This window comes from Pteropus medius, unplaced genomic scaffold (genome assembly GCF_902729225.1).
Source record: "Pteropus medius unplaced genomic scaffold, Ma_sr-lr_union100, whole genome shotgun sequence".
In the NCBI taxonomy this organism is placed as follows: Eukaryota; Metazoa; Chordata; class Mammalia; order Chiroptera; family Pteropodidae; genus Pteropus; species Pteropus medius.
In genome coordinates, this window is record NW_024353517.1 from 7301711 (window position 1) to 7313903 (window position 12193).

Here is a 12193-nt window from a genome sequence, read left to right on the forward strand (position 1 = left end):
CAGAGCGCCAAAGCAGACAAGGCCGAGCGCAACCTCCCGTCCCCCGCAGTACCGCCCCGCGCGGCTCCTCCCCGCCGCTGGCTGGGCGGCCCTCGGTGACGCCCCGCGGTCGCAGCTCCGGGAAGCCGGGAGCGCGGGTGTCTGGCGTGCCCAGGCGGCGGGTGGAGCCAGGGCCGCGCAGCGGCGGCCAATCGCGCCACGGCGGAGGAGGAGCCCCAAAGGGGGAAAAAAGAAAGTGCGGCGGAAAGTAAGAGGTTCATTGTGGGAAGACTGGCCGGATCAGGGTTCCCCGGACTCTGCTTCGGCCAGACGCAGGGGAAGAAGCGGTGCCGGGCGACCCTGCGTCCATTCTTGCCCCTTTCGCTGCTCCCTCTCTGCCTCCCAAGAAAGGTGAGTCTCTCGCTGTTAATGAGGGTTTGGAGGAATCACCGACTCACAGGGTCTCGAGGTGGAAGTATTCGTACAAATCATCGCCTTTAGCCTTTTTTTTTTTTTTTCTTTTCCAGAAGGCCAAACTGAGGCACAGAGCAAGGCAGAAGCTGAGATAGATCGCACAGCTAGTTAGTGCTGTAGCCAAGACTCGAACCCACTGTCCAGAGCCCCATCTTTGCTTTGTACAGATTTAAGTAATGCAGTTGTGGGACGGCTGCTCGTTGCTGCACCCCACTTCCAGCCCTTTAAGGGCTCTTCCCTGGTATACCTTCGCCTTGGTTTCTCCAGACCGCTGCTGTGAGCGGTGCGGATAGAAGAGGGCAGTGTGTCCCAGACTGTATCACGTCGTTTCTAGCTTGGATCTTTAACAGCCTGGGTAAAGGCTGCTTACAGCTTCGCTCCCTCCTCCCCTGACCTGCTTTCTCAGAAAGATGCCTGCCCTTTCAGAGGGTGTCTGTGAAGTTCTTGGTGGACTCGGTGGAGAGGTGAGGGATGCCTGGGCGCCAGTGACTTTGTATGGTTCTCGCAGTTCTCTCTCAGCCCTGGGAGGAAGCGGAGCTGGTGGTCCTGTGGGGTATACGATGCCGCTTATTTAGGAAGAGCTGCCTCCGTGGAGCCACAGCTCTTCTCACTTTTAAGTAGTTGGAGAGAACAAGGAAACCGAGTTAAACAGAAAAATCACAAACATAAAAAGCAAACTTCTGCCGTTTCCTTTAAGAGTCTGTCTCCAGCTTGTCTTTCCTCCACCCCCTGGCGAAATTGTGAACCACAGCGCCTCTCAAAGCGTTTCTGCTACTCAGCTCTACGGATCCTCCGGTTAACAACCGGCGACGAGGAGATTTACCTGGTTTTGACTTAAGCTCTGCAGCGTTTTAGCAGTCTGAACTTGGGCAAGTTATCTGGTCTTTTTGATATGCCTCTTTCCCCCTCCCTCCCGCCCCCCGTTACGAAATGGTGATTATAATACTGACAATGAAGCCTTAGGGTAGTTAGGAGGATGAAGTGGGATGATTCAAATAACATGTTTAGCACAGTGCCTGGCCTGGCACCCGGTCAGGTTGAAATCAGTGGCAACTATTATAAATATTGTTATATTAGTACCCTGGAGACAATGGGTTTTCAGAAAGGTGATTTCATATAACCTTATAGTGACATTTTTTTTTTTTTTTTAATCTGGGATGTTGTGGTGTTTTTTTCTTTGGAGTTTGAAGAGCTCTCTAATAGTGTTTTCTGAATGCTGTGTACATGACTTTAATTGTGAACGCTTGACTTGGAATATAAAATTAATGTTTCTTAGTGATGCCAATCCTTACTAGCTTTTAGGTCCATGAAGCTCTGATCTGAGGTATCCTTTATTGGCAAAGGAGTCTTGAATTCGATGAGAGTTAGGAAGACAAGAGGAGACACTGAAAGTTCCATCCGTGCTGCAGACTGTTGTAAGCCTTTTATTCCCGCTGTCTTAAACAAGCAACTTTATATTTCCTGTTATTATAGGAAAACAACAACAAATTCTCATGCCTTCCTTTTAGATTATTTAGTGATGCTGCTAAATCAACCCCCTTCTGGACGAAAACTTACCTTATTGAAACACCCACACATGCTGACACTCATCTTCCTTTATTACATTTTGAAATGAAATAGCATCCCTCGTATATCCTCACCCTGCTCATGGCAATTGATTTTATTCTGATCGACTCACTATAATTATTTACTGTTACTTCTTGGCTATGTCATAAGTCCCTGAATCGAGCATCCAGAATTTATAGTTGGCTGTCTGCTTCACAGTCCCTTGCATTTGCATGTGGCATTGATGAGTGCATGGGAGGGAGTGTAATAAATACTGAAGGAAGGGAAGAGCTTGGTGATGCCCCTTTATAGGTACCTCCCACACCAAGCATTTGCAGAGAATGGGATCACTTGCTTCCATCAGCCTGTTCCGTGTGCATGCATTGTGATGAGCTGGCCAGGATACATCTGAACGCGTGCCTGAGAGACCGGGGACTTGTGGGGAAAAGAAAAATGTTCAAAGTAAGGTCAGAACAAGGAGATGGAAGGGAGATTGTAAGCTAATTCCTTTTGGTTATGGTTCTGTAAAGAAAGGATACTCAGTTATACCTTTCCTCCTTATCCAGATTATTTGTTACAAAATCATACATGTGTTTAACATTTCCAAAGTGTGTTCCATATATATTATCTTCCTTATTGCTTGCAATAGTCCTGAGAGAAGGAAGGCCATGGCAGGCATATTGATAGTGGAAGCAGCCCAGGTTTTGTGGTCAAATTCCAATTTCAGTTCTAATTCCCTTGTAGCTAGGTAATACTGAGCAATTTCTTTCACCATTTAGAGCATCTACTTTATCCAGTTCTAGAATGGAAAAATGAAGGCTGACCTCCAAGGGTTTGTGTGAGGATTAAATCAAATGGAATAATGAGTAGGTGCTCATTAAATGATATCTCTTCTTAACTGGTCTCAATTTTGAGAAGGAAATTGAATGAGATTCAGAGAAGTGCGAGGTTGCCAAGGGTCACGTGGTTATTAAACTTCAGCTCTGGGAATACAGTTCACACATTTTGATTTCTAGTTAAAGGCTTTTCTTGTCACACCCTGTCGTCCCTCCATGAAATCTTTAGCAATTTACTTCATTTGTTAGGTTGTCCTTATTTGGCTGGCGATTGCAGGGTAGCCTTTCTGTCCCAAAGAGGATATTTCCTTGCTAAGCGAACAATCCTTGAACATGGTCTGTCGAGTTTAGCAGGGTTAACTCTCCAGAGAGGAAGTTTCAAAGCCACAATCTCTAAGGCAGCCTTCCTATTCTCCTGTGTTTGATGTAATACACCTTCAATTCCTAGGAGATAGGGTACTATGAAGATGTAAAGTTCAGAATTATGTCACATCTTTCTTCTTGTTTTGAGTAATTTCTTTCCTCTACCATCCTCATACTAATTCATAGGGTAGTAAAAAAGATTGAGAAGCAAATGTCATGAGTAACCATAGCATTTTTCACTTCTTTTGTTAATTCTATGGGTAAAGGTAGGAATATAGAGAGCGGTATGCAAGAGACAGCATTTTCAGAAAAGACCACTGCTTGCTGGCAGCACTGATCACTGGTCTGGAATTCCCATCCTCCCTATGGAAACTGATGGCTGCAGGCTTATGTAGGAAAATGAACAGATCTGTTTCTGGCCCAGGCAATGGGGCCATTTATCCATTGACTCCCTACAGGCCATCAGGTTTCTCTGCTTTGCAGCAAGCATACAAGCTTGCAAATGCAATTTTGGGAAAAACGTTTTGCTCCTTGCTATTGGCATTTGGTAACATATGTTTGCCTTTGCTAAAAGGTAGGCAACATCATCTTACCTGACAAAGTTAGAAAAGCAGAATGTGGCTGAAGGAAGTCAGAGGAGAAGGCACAAATAAATAAATTAAGGTTATCTCCAATATAACACAGTTTCATTTGTTGCTCAACTTTCTGAGGCTTTTGCTGGTGACACAGATGTAGGATCTGGTGAGTCACTCTTGCTTTGTCCGTGAAATATTAAAGAGAGCCACCTACTGTGCTCTTTGCCCATTTTGGAAATTGTTCTGTGGGAGAAATAAAAACCCCAATGAACAGGAAGGTTATAGAACCTTTGGTATCTGATATTTCTAGGGATTAATTCAGGTTAGTTACTGTTGTTGGTTTTTTTTCTTTTTTGAAAACGAGAATGCGTGGTTTACATTGATGGAGTAATTAGGAGATCTTCTTCTAGCCTGAGTTTATTCTATCTCTAGCAGCTGTGGTAGTGTGGAGTTTTAGACTTTAGCTGGTATCTGAGTCAAGGTATTGTGTTCAGATGAGCCCCAGTCTCCTTAGCCAGGACACAATAACACTGATGCTTACTTAGAGGCTTGAGTCTCCATCTCAGCACTTTATTCATAGGAAGCATTTAATAAACACGAATTCTTTCTTCTGCTATCAGCTCCTTCAATTTATTAGTCTGTTAAACTGTGAAAATCAAAGTTTAATAGCTACCCTTTCCCGAACTCCCTCACAGTTTGAACTGAGGGTTTTACGTATATCATCTCATTCATTCCTTACAATAATCCTGTATATTTTTTGAGAGAGCTGAGACTTAGTGTGTCACAGAGCACAAAGCAAGTACCAATGTTGAGACTCACCCGTGCATTTCATTTTAGAGGTAGGAAGACCTCTGACCTAGAATCGAGAACCTGGATGAGGACTGACGACCTGCCCCATCCCCATCCTGCCATTGTGATCCTGGTATTACCTTGCCTGAGACTGTGAAGTCTCCTTATTTTTGGACCTAAAATGTGAGGGAGCTGGACTGGATGATGTCTAAGAGTCTTCTGCTATGATACATTTTTTTTTTATCTTTAAGATTCATTTCAACTCTGACATACTATTACCATATCTTTGTAAAAGTCAAGACTAAAAGGGGAAAGAGGAATAAAGAGAAAACATCCTTATTGTTTTATGCCAAGATATCTGTTTCTCCAGTCAAAAAAAGGAGAGTGAGGAAATCAGCATCCACTGGTGCACGTGCTCTGACATTTCATTTAAGCATAGTAACACTCTCTCTCTCTCTCTCTCTCTCTATATATATATATGGTATATATATATATAGTCTGCCTTGTATAGATGAAAGAACACTGAGGCTCAGACAGACTTACAGACTTGCCCAAGGTTATCCAATTAGTAAGAAATAGAACCAGTGTGTGCCTGAGCACAAAGCCTTTTGGTCTACTATACCAGGCACAACTTACTAGACACAACACCATAAAATGTGAGGACTTATATAACTAGATTTATAAATGTCCTCTCCTGTATCCTCACATCACACCACTCAGCTGCTCTCTCCTTTGCCTCTCTTTTATTCTCTAATGTGTTCTTCAAATCCTTCCTTGATTCTTCCCAGTCCTTGGGACCTTATAACATCGTCTATCTCTATTGTAATTTTTATTCACTGTGGGCCAGTGATTTGTCCCTTTGTGTTCTTCCCCAAGTCCCTGATTAGCACTTAAGCAACTGAAGGCATGATTTATCCTTCCCCATGCCCAGCACAGTGCCTGGTACATAAAAGGTACAGGTTTGAATGGATAATTGATTCATATTACGTCAGGTAGGCCCAGTATTAGCTTTCCAGTTTTCTCATACTTTTTTCATATCATTAATTATCTCGAAACCTATCTCTATAGACTAATAATGTAACTTCAATTTCCTTTAATTTTGTGGTCACAAAATCAGACAAATGATAAGGAGTCAGACTATCAAGGTTGAACATCACTGGTTCAGTGGTAGAAAAAGACATTGCTATCTTAATTATAAAGGGAGATTTGCAGCAAACACAGTGAAGAATGACACTGAAGTACATACTTGTATATATTGACAGCAAGACCAGTGTCAATTGTCATCAATAAATTACCTGTAAGAAAGTAGGAAGTTTTCAGGGAAGTAGGAAGCTACAACGAGCTTTGATTTCAAGATTTCTAAAGGCACTGAAGAATTCACATCAGTCCAGCTATTATTTAACATACAATTGGACATAAGGACAGGTGACCTTTTATGTCTAGTTCATATCCAAGAGATGCCTATGGTTTCTGCATGTCTAGCCCATAAGCCCTTATTATTACACTGACTTCCTTCTTTCCCAATCAGTGCTAAAGGCAACAAAAAAGAGGACCAGTCATTTTATAACCTCTGAAACCTGAAAATGTTCTTTTCATAGATTACAGTTTCTTAAGCCAGTTATGTTTAGATGCTATGATGACTTAAAACCATGACCGTGTAACATCATGGGCTTTGGCATCAGAACAAACTCCCCTGGTTTGACTTTGAACAAGTTAATTGGTCTATCTCTGCTTTATTTTCACCCTCTGTGAAAAGGGGATAATAAAGCTCATTTTATCATGCTTTTGGTAGGTGTTGATCATATGCCGTAACATTTGTTAAGAGCCTGGTGCATGAGGATTTTAAATTTTATTATGATTAACAACGGCAATGATATTCAGCTTCATGCCCAAATCAATATTTGATTAGAAAGTAGAAAACCTACGTTCAAGCAAAAACAGTTTTTATTTTTGTGTCTATAGAACATTAAACCCTCGAAATGCTTGTTATTATGTACACACATGAACATATGAATTATATAATATATATATATATACACATATATATATATATTTTTTTTTCTGCAATAACTCTGAGGTAATGAAGGCAAATGTTGGCAATAACATTTTACATCCTGAATCTGAGAGGCTTAATAATTGCTCTGGCCACACAGCCAGTAAACAGTAGAGCTGGGACTTGGACTCTACCTTTCTGATTCAGCCATTTAATCCATCAGCCCTGGTATTGGATTAGTTGCATTCTGTCTCTAAGAGTCCTCTTTCTCACCTATAAAATGAAGAATTTGAAAAAGGTGCTCTCTACGAGACAGTGTTCTATGAATCTGTGCCTGTAGAATAATGACTTAAAGAGATGTCATGAAAACCTAAGAGTAGAGCTATACTCTTCTTTCCACAGACGCATCTGCACATCATGGTGTGTGTAGTGTCATAAATCCAAGGTAACCAGCATCTTCCTTGGCCTCAGGGAGAATCACAACTGAGCACTGCACTAGGAGTCAGATCCATAAAGACACCTCTCCTGTCCTTAAGGATGTGAGTCTGCCACATTCCCATGACCTACAAATTGTGCCCTCTTGGGACCTAGGTTTAGGTTGGTGAGAGAAAATAGAAGGCTGAGTAAGGCACACTGACATTTATTGTTTGGAAAATGAAAAGAGAGCATTTTAATATTAAGCAAGCTCTATCACAGTTAATCACCATAATCTTTTAAAAATAAATAAAGGGGTAAAATATTTGGCTTTCATTTCAATTTTAGCATTAAGACTGCATATGTTCTGTTTTCTTCTTTTGAGCTAATTTAGTGCCTACAGAAGAAGCTTGGCTCTTATTGAAATAAATACAGAAGTTCTTTCAACTTATAGAAATGATATGGATAATTGAGAGTAATTTTAATACACACTGAATAGCACTCTTCTGGAATATTAGACTTCAGTTTTTCAATTACAGAGTGAAATAAGGGTGGGGGTTGGGGATTGAATGAATTGAATGGGTAGCGAAGAGTTGGCTGGCTTTGTAGTCAGAGATGTATTTGAATCCTAGATACAGCTTGTTTAGCTGGTCCAGACTTAGTTTCCTCACCTGTGAAATGGTAATAAGTATGCTCTAGCTACCTCTTGAACAGATAGGCATTTATATCTTTACATCTATATGTATATCTATATCTGTATCTATATCTCTATATCTAGGTCTAGATCTATCTCTGTCTCTATCTGTATCTTAGAGGGGTTAAAGTGAGATAAAATATATTAAGTCCCTAGCATTTAATACCTGACACCTAAAAGGCACACAGTAAATATTCATTCTTGCCTCTTCATTCAGCACTCATTTGATGCAACTCAGGTGGAGAGAGGGAGTATATGGAGTAGATGCCTCAGCTGGTCTAAAGAAATCTTTTCCAGTTTGGCAAACAATGTGGATGGTAAGGATAGGGAGTGAAAGTGATATTTATCTTAAAATATCTGGAAAGCTTTCATGTGGGGGAGGAATTAGATCAGTGATAAATTGTGGTGCATGGACCATCTATATCTGAATCATATGGATAGTTTGTTAAAGAGGCAGGTATCTAGGACCTACGCACTGATATATGAAAATCACTGGATTAAAATTTTCTGTACTGAGGGGTGGTGTGTTATAGGTGGTCTAGAGTCTTTTTCCATAGGTTCAAATTCAAGCTCTCCACCTGTGTCATTTCGGACAAGTTATTTAACTTGTCTGTGTAAAATGAGATAAACAGGATGCATTACTCATTGGGTTGCTGGGAGAACTAAATAAGTTAGTACACATGAAGTGCCCAGAACAGTGGCAGGCACAACTAACCACACATTATTTCACTCCATGCATAAACCTTCTTTAAAATACCTTTCAAGGCCTTCTATGATGCACTCTTCTTCCTCTTTGTCCCAATCTCCTTGATAAATACGCAACTAACCCCTTCATCTCCTCGAAGCTTTTGCTCAGTATCTTCTAGTGTAGGCTGTTTGGATTGCTTTATATAAAATTGCCCTGCATCCTACTTCTTATCTTTACCCCTGCTATTCCTGATCTCACTTTCCCTGTCTACGTTTTCTTTTTTCCATAGCAGTTGTCACCTTATTAGATTTCGTATATTATTTAACTTATTTAGCCTGCCTATTGTTTATTGGTTGGTTCGTCCCACAAGAATGTAAAATTTACAATGGCAGAGACCTTTGTTTCGTTCACCACTGTGTCCCAGGTGCCTAGAATAGTGCCTAGTAAATAGCAGCTGCCTAATCATGAGTAAATGATGAATAAATAAATGTATAGAAAGATGTTCCCAAGGAGTAGAATGAAGTAGATGGAACTGGACAAGAAAACAAATTTTATACACACACACACACACACACACACACACACAGACACACACACACACACACACAATATTGAAATGAAATGTGTTTATATAGTTACACATATATACATATATGTATGTGCATATGTATTTAGAATCTTGAAAATATATTTAGACTATTAAAATAAAAATGTATATGTATGTGTGTGCATGTCTATGTATATTTATATTTAGAGGTTTTCCAAAATTGTCTTGGGAAACAGAGGTATTGAAGTGATTCCTTTCTGTTAGCCTTGCTGTAAGGATAGTTTGAGAAAGAGGACAAAAGAAAAATATGAGTAAGCAGATAACAGACAAGTAAATGGGAAATACAAATGATTTCAGAATAAGAAATAAGGGGCTGAGACTAAAACAATAACAACGAGGTACGAAGGATGTAGGGGAAGGACAGTCTTAAATAGGGTAGTTGGGGATGGTATGTCTGGAAAGGTGACTTTTGCCTGAGAAGGCACCAGGGTAAGTCTGAGGTCATGGCTGAGGTGTCAGGAGCCAGGCGAGAGGGAGAAAAGGGCTGGAAATAAGTTCCTAAGTTACGCAGAGGGCTAGATCAGACTGGCCTTGCAGACCTTGGTTAGGAGTTTGGACTTTATGCAAAAAAACAGCAGGAAGTCACTAGAAGGACTGAAGAAGATTGTGACCATGTTTGAAAAATTTGGAGCCTCAAACAATGGGTGAAGGAAAAATAGAAGAATTTATTTATAAGATGAGGCAGTAAATCACTCTGATCATATATGCTCCTGAGAACAGTCAAAAAAGACAATTCAATTTCATTGTTGTTTCATTCATAGACTTTCTTTCTCATTAGACTGTCTCAACAAATACAAGTAAAGTAGGTAAAACCACGTTCTTTGCCTTGCTCAAATGATATCATTCTCATTTCCAAATGCACTAAATAATGGAAGGAAATATATGCGCTCACTGTTGCTCAATTCAATTCAGCTGGAAATTTTACAGCTTTTATGTAGGTGTTTTATGTAATCAGTTCCCCAAAATATTGGACCTAAAGCTATTTCCTTATATGATTTTGGGTATCACTTTCTGAAATCTGCTATACTGAAGAGTGAGCATGTGAAAGGCAAATTTAATTCCAGATGAGATCACTATCTTCTTTCTGGCTCTATAAGTCTAACCAGTGCCTTAACTCTTCAAGAAGTAGAACTCCTCCATGAAATCTCTATTGATGCATACATATATCAGGAGTCCCCAACCCCCGACCTGCAGTCCAGTACCAATCTAGGGCCTGTTAGGAACCGGGCTGGACAGCAGGAGGTGAGCTGTGGGCTGTCAAGTGAAGCTTCATTTGTATTTGCAGTCGCTCCCCAGTGCTAACATCACCGCCTCAGCTTCACCTCAGAGAGTCAGGCATTAGATTCTCATAGGAGCACCGTCCATAGTTGGGGACCGCTGGATATGTAGTCTCATACATACATCTTAATATGAGCTAAAAGCAGCTTGATAATATGTGCCTACCATCTTAAAAAGATTTATAAATATTAGCTTATTGAAACCTGAGATAACTATAAAGCAGGTACTAATATAATTACCATTTTACAGAAGAGAATACATACACAGAATTGTTCAATAAATGTACCGAATCAGGGGTTGAACGTGTGACCTAGTCTTTCAAAATATATCACTTCATGAGTCCATAGTGGTAAAACATGGGTTTTAGACTGAGACAACCTGGGTAGGGAAATGCTACTTGTTATCTCTAGGATGTGATAAAATCACTCAACATCTTTAAACCTTTTTCCTCATCTGTGTCGTTGGCACAGGATAGAACTGTTGTTAGGATTAAGCATGTATATAAAGTTCTTAGCACATTGCCTGTAACGTAATTAGTGCTCAGTCTATATGAGCTGTTTTTTTAAAATTATTTTTTGAACTAAGATAACCTCCCTAAGAACTCACTTACCTTTACATATTCAGGCAATTTTTCAGTTTTGCTTGTTTTATTAACTTAAAAAATTAAACGACCAAAGATCCAATCATATAATCAGTGATGTTAATTTTGTTGCAGGACCCATTCTGGCACCTTGACATCAGCAGGGCATTCCTGTAGGTTGAAGGGCCGATCCTACAGATCTACGTGGGAGTAAAGATGCTATAGAACAGCCCTGTCTCTGTCTTCCAAATATCCGACATAACTGCAGGCAGTTTTTTCACTCCAGTGATAGCCCCAGAGCATTCTGAGTGACAAAGAGAAAACAGCAGAAGACTCAAAAACAGTAGAACACTTAATGAGGTGAATTTACAGAGCTTGCTAAAGTTTAAGACCTCTTGCTAATCATAATCACTAATATTGATCCAGTGTTTCATGTGTGCCCGGCATGGTGTTGAGTACTTTATTTTCATTATCTCACTCAATCCTTATTGCAACTCTGTATGGATTTTAAATTTCAGTTGTAAACTAAAAATTAAAAAGTACCATAGTTGCCTTAATGTATGTATTGAGGGGCTATGATGATAAAATCAATGTTTCTTACCAGCGTTTCACCACATTTTTCTTCCAAAGCAAATTGTGCAGGGTTGCAACACCTTTGGGGTCTCCAGGGAACTTCCCTGAAGTGAAGAGATGTTTGACAGAGAAATAAGGCAAAGGTTGTGTGGGGAAGGCAAGAAGCTTCAATCTAGTTGACGGTTTATTTTACCCTAGAAGAAGCTAGTAACAGTGAACTGAGTCCAATTTTTTGGTTGCATGTGTTTGCTTCTTTGTAAGAAACTAACGTGGTGCTGATTTGCGATGACCTTTTCTTTATTTATGGGGTAATTAAAATGTTTTACTTTTATCTCCCCACATCTCCCAAGTTTGATGATTTCTTTAAAAGAAAAGGTCCCCACACTACACACACACACACACACACACACACACACACACACACAGGAGCCCGGTGCCTGAGTTATAGCTGACATTGCATATTTATTGAATGAATACATGACAAAATTTTTAAAAATCTGTTTTTTTTCTGAGAATGAGAGCTTCTGTTAAATTTTTTTAAAAGGTAAAATTTCAGTATGTAACATTATGAATTTTTATTTTAAAAATAATTTTAAAAGGAGATTATTCTAAAATATGTGGCACTACTTAACCTTGGTGATTCAGGACAGTTTATTGGAGTGGACTATAATTCTTTTAGAATTTACCAAAGTGAGATCATTTACCCATATACTAAAATGCTCCAGACTGGTATAGTTTTAAATTTGTGTAATCTGATTTTCATAAATTTTCAGTCCTTTCTCTCTTTCCTTGTCTGCCATTTCTC

General features: G+C 39.9%; 1 protein-coding gene across 5 annotated transcripts in view; it reads left to right on the plus strand.

Annotated features, from left to right (window-relative positions):
- The first annotated feature begins 247 nt into the window (after positions 1-247).
- IL1RAP (interleukin 1 receptor accessory protein) overlaps positions 248-12193 on the plus strand; it is a 121151-nt gene continuing 109205 nt past the window's right edge. For 2 of the 5 annotated variants that reach the window (XM_039850883.1, XM_039850877.1), the window contains exon 1: positions 267-390. The gene's annotated coding sequence lies outside the window, so the exon portion shown is untranslated. Of the gene's footprint in view, positions 391-506; positions 1323-1748; positions 1869-12193 lie in introns of all 5 variants that reach the window. The other 3 variants (XM_039850878.1, XM_039850880.1, XM_039850881.1) reach the window with 3 other exon arrangements.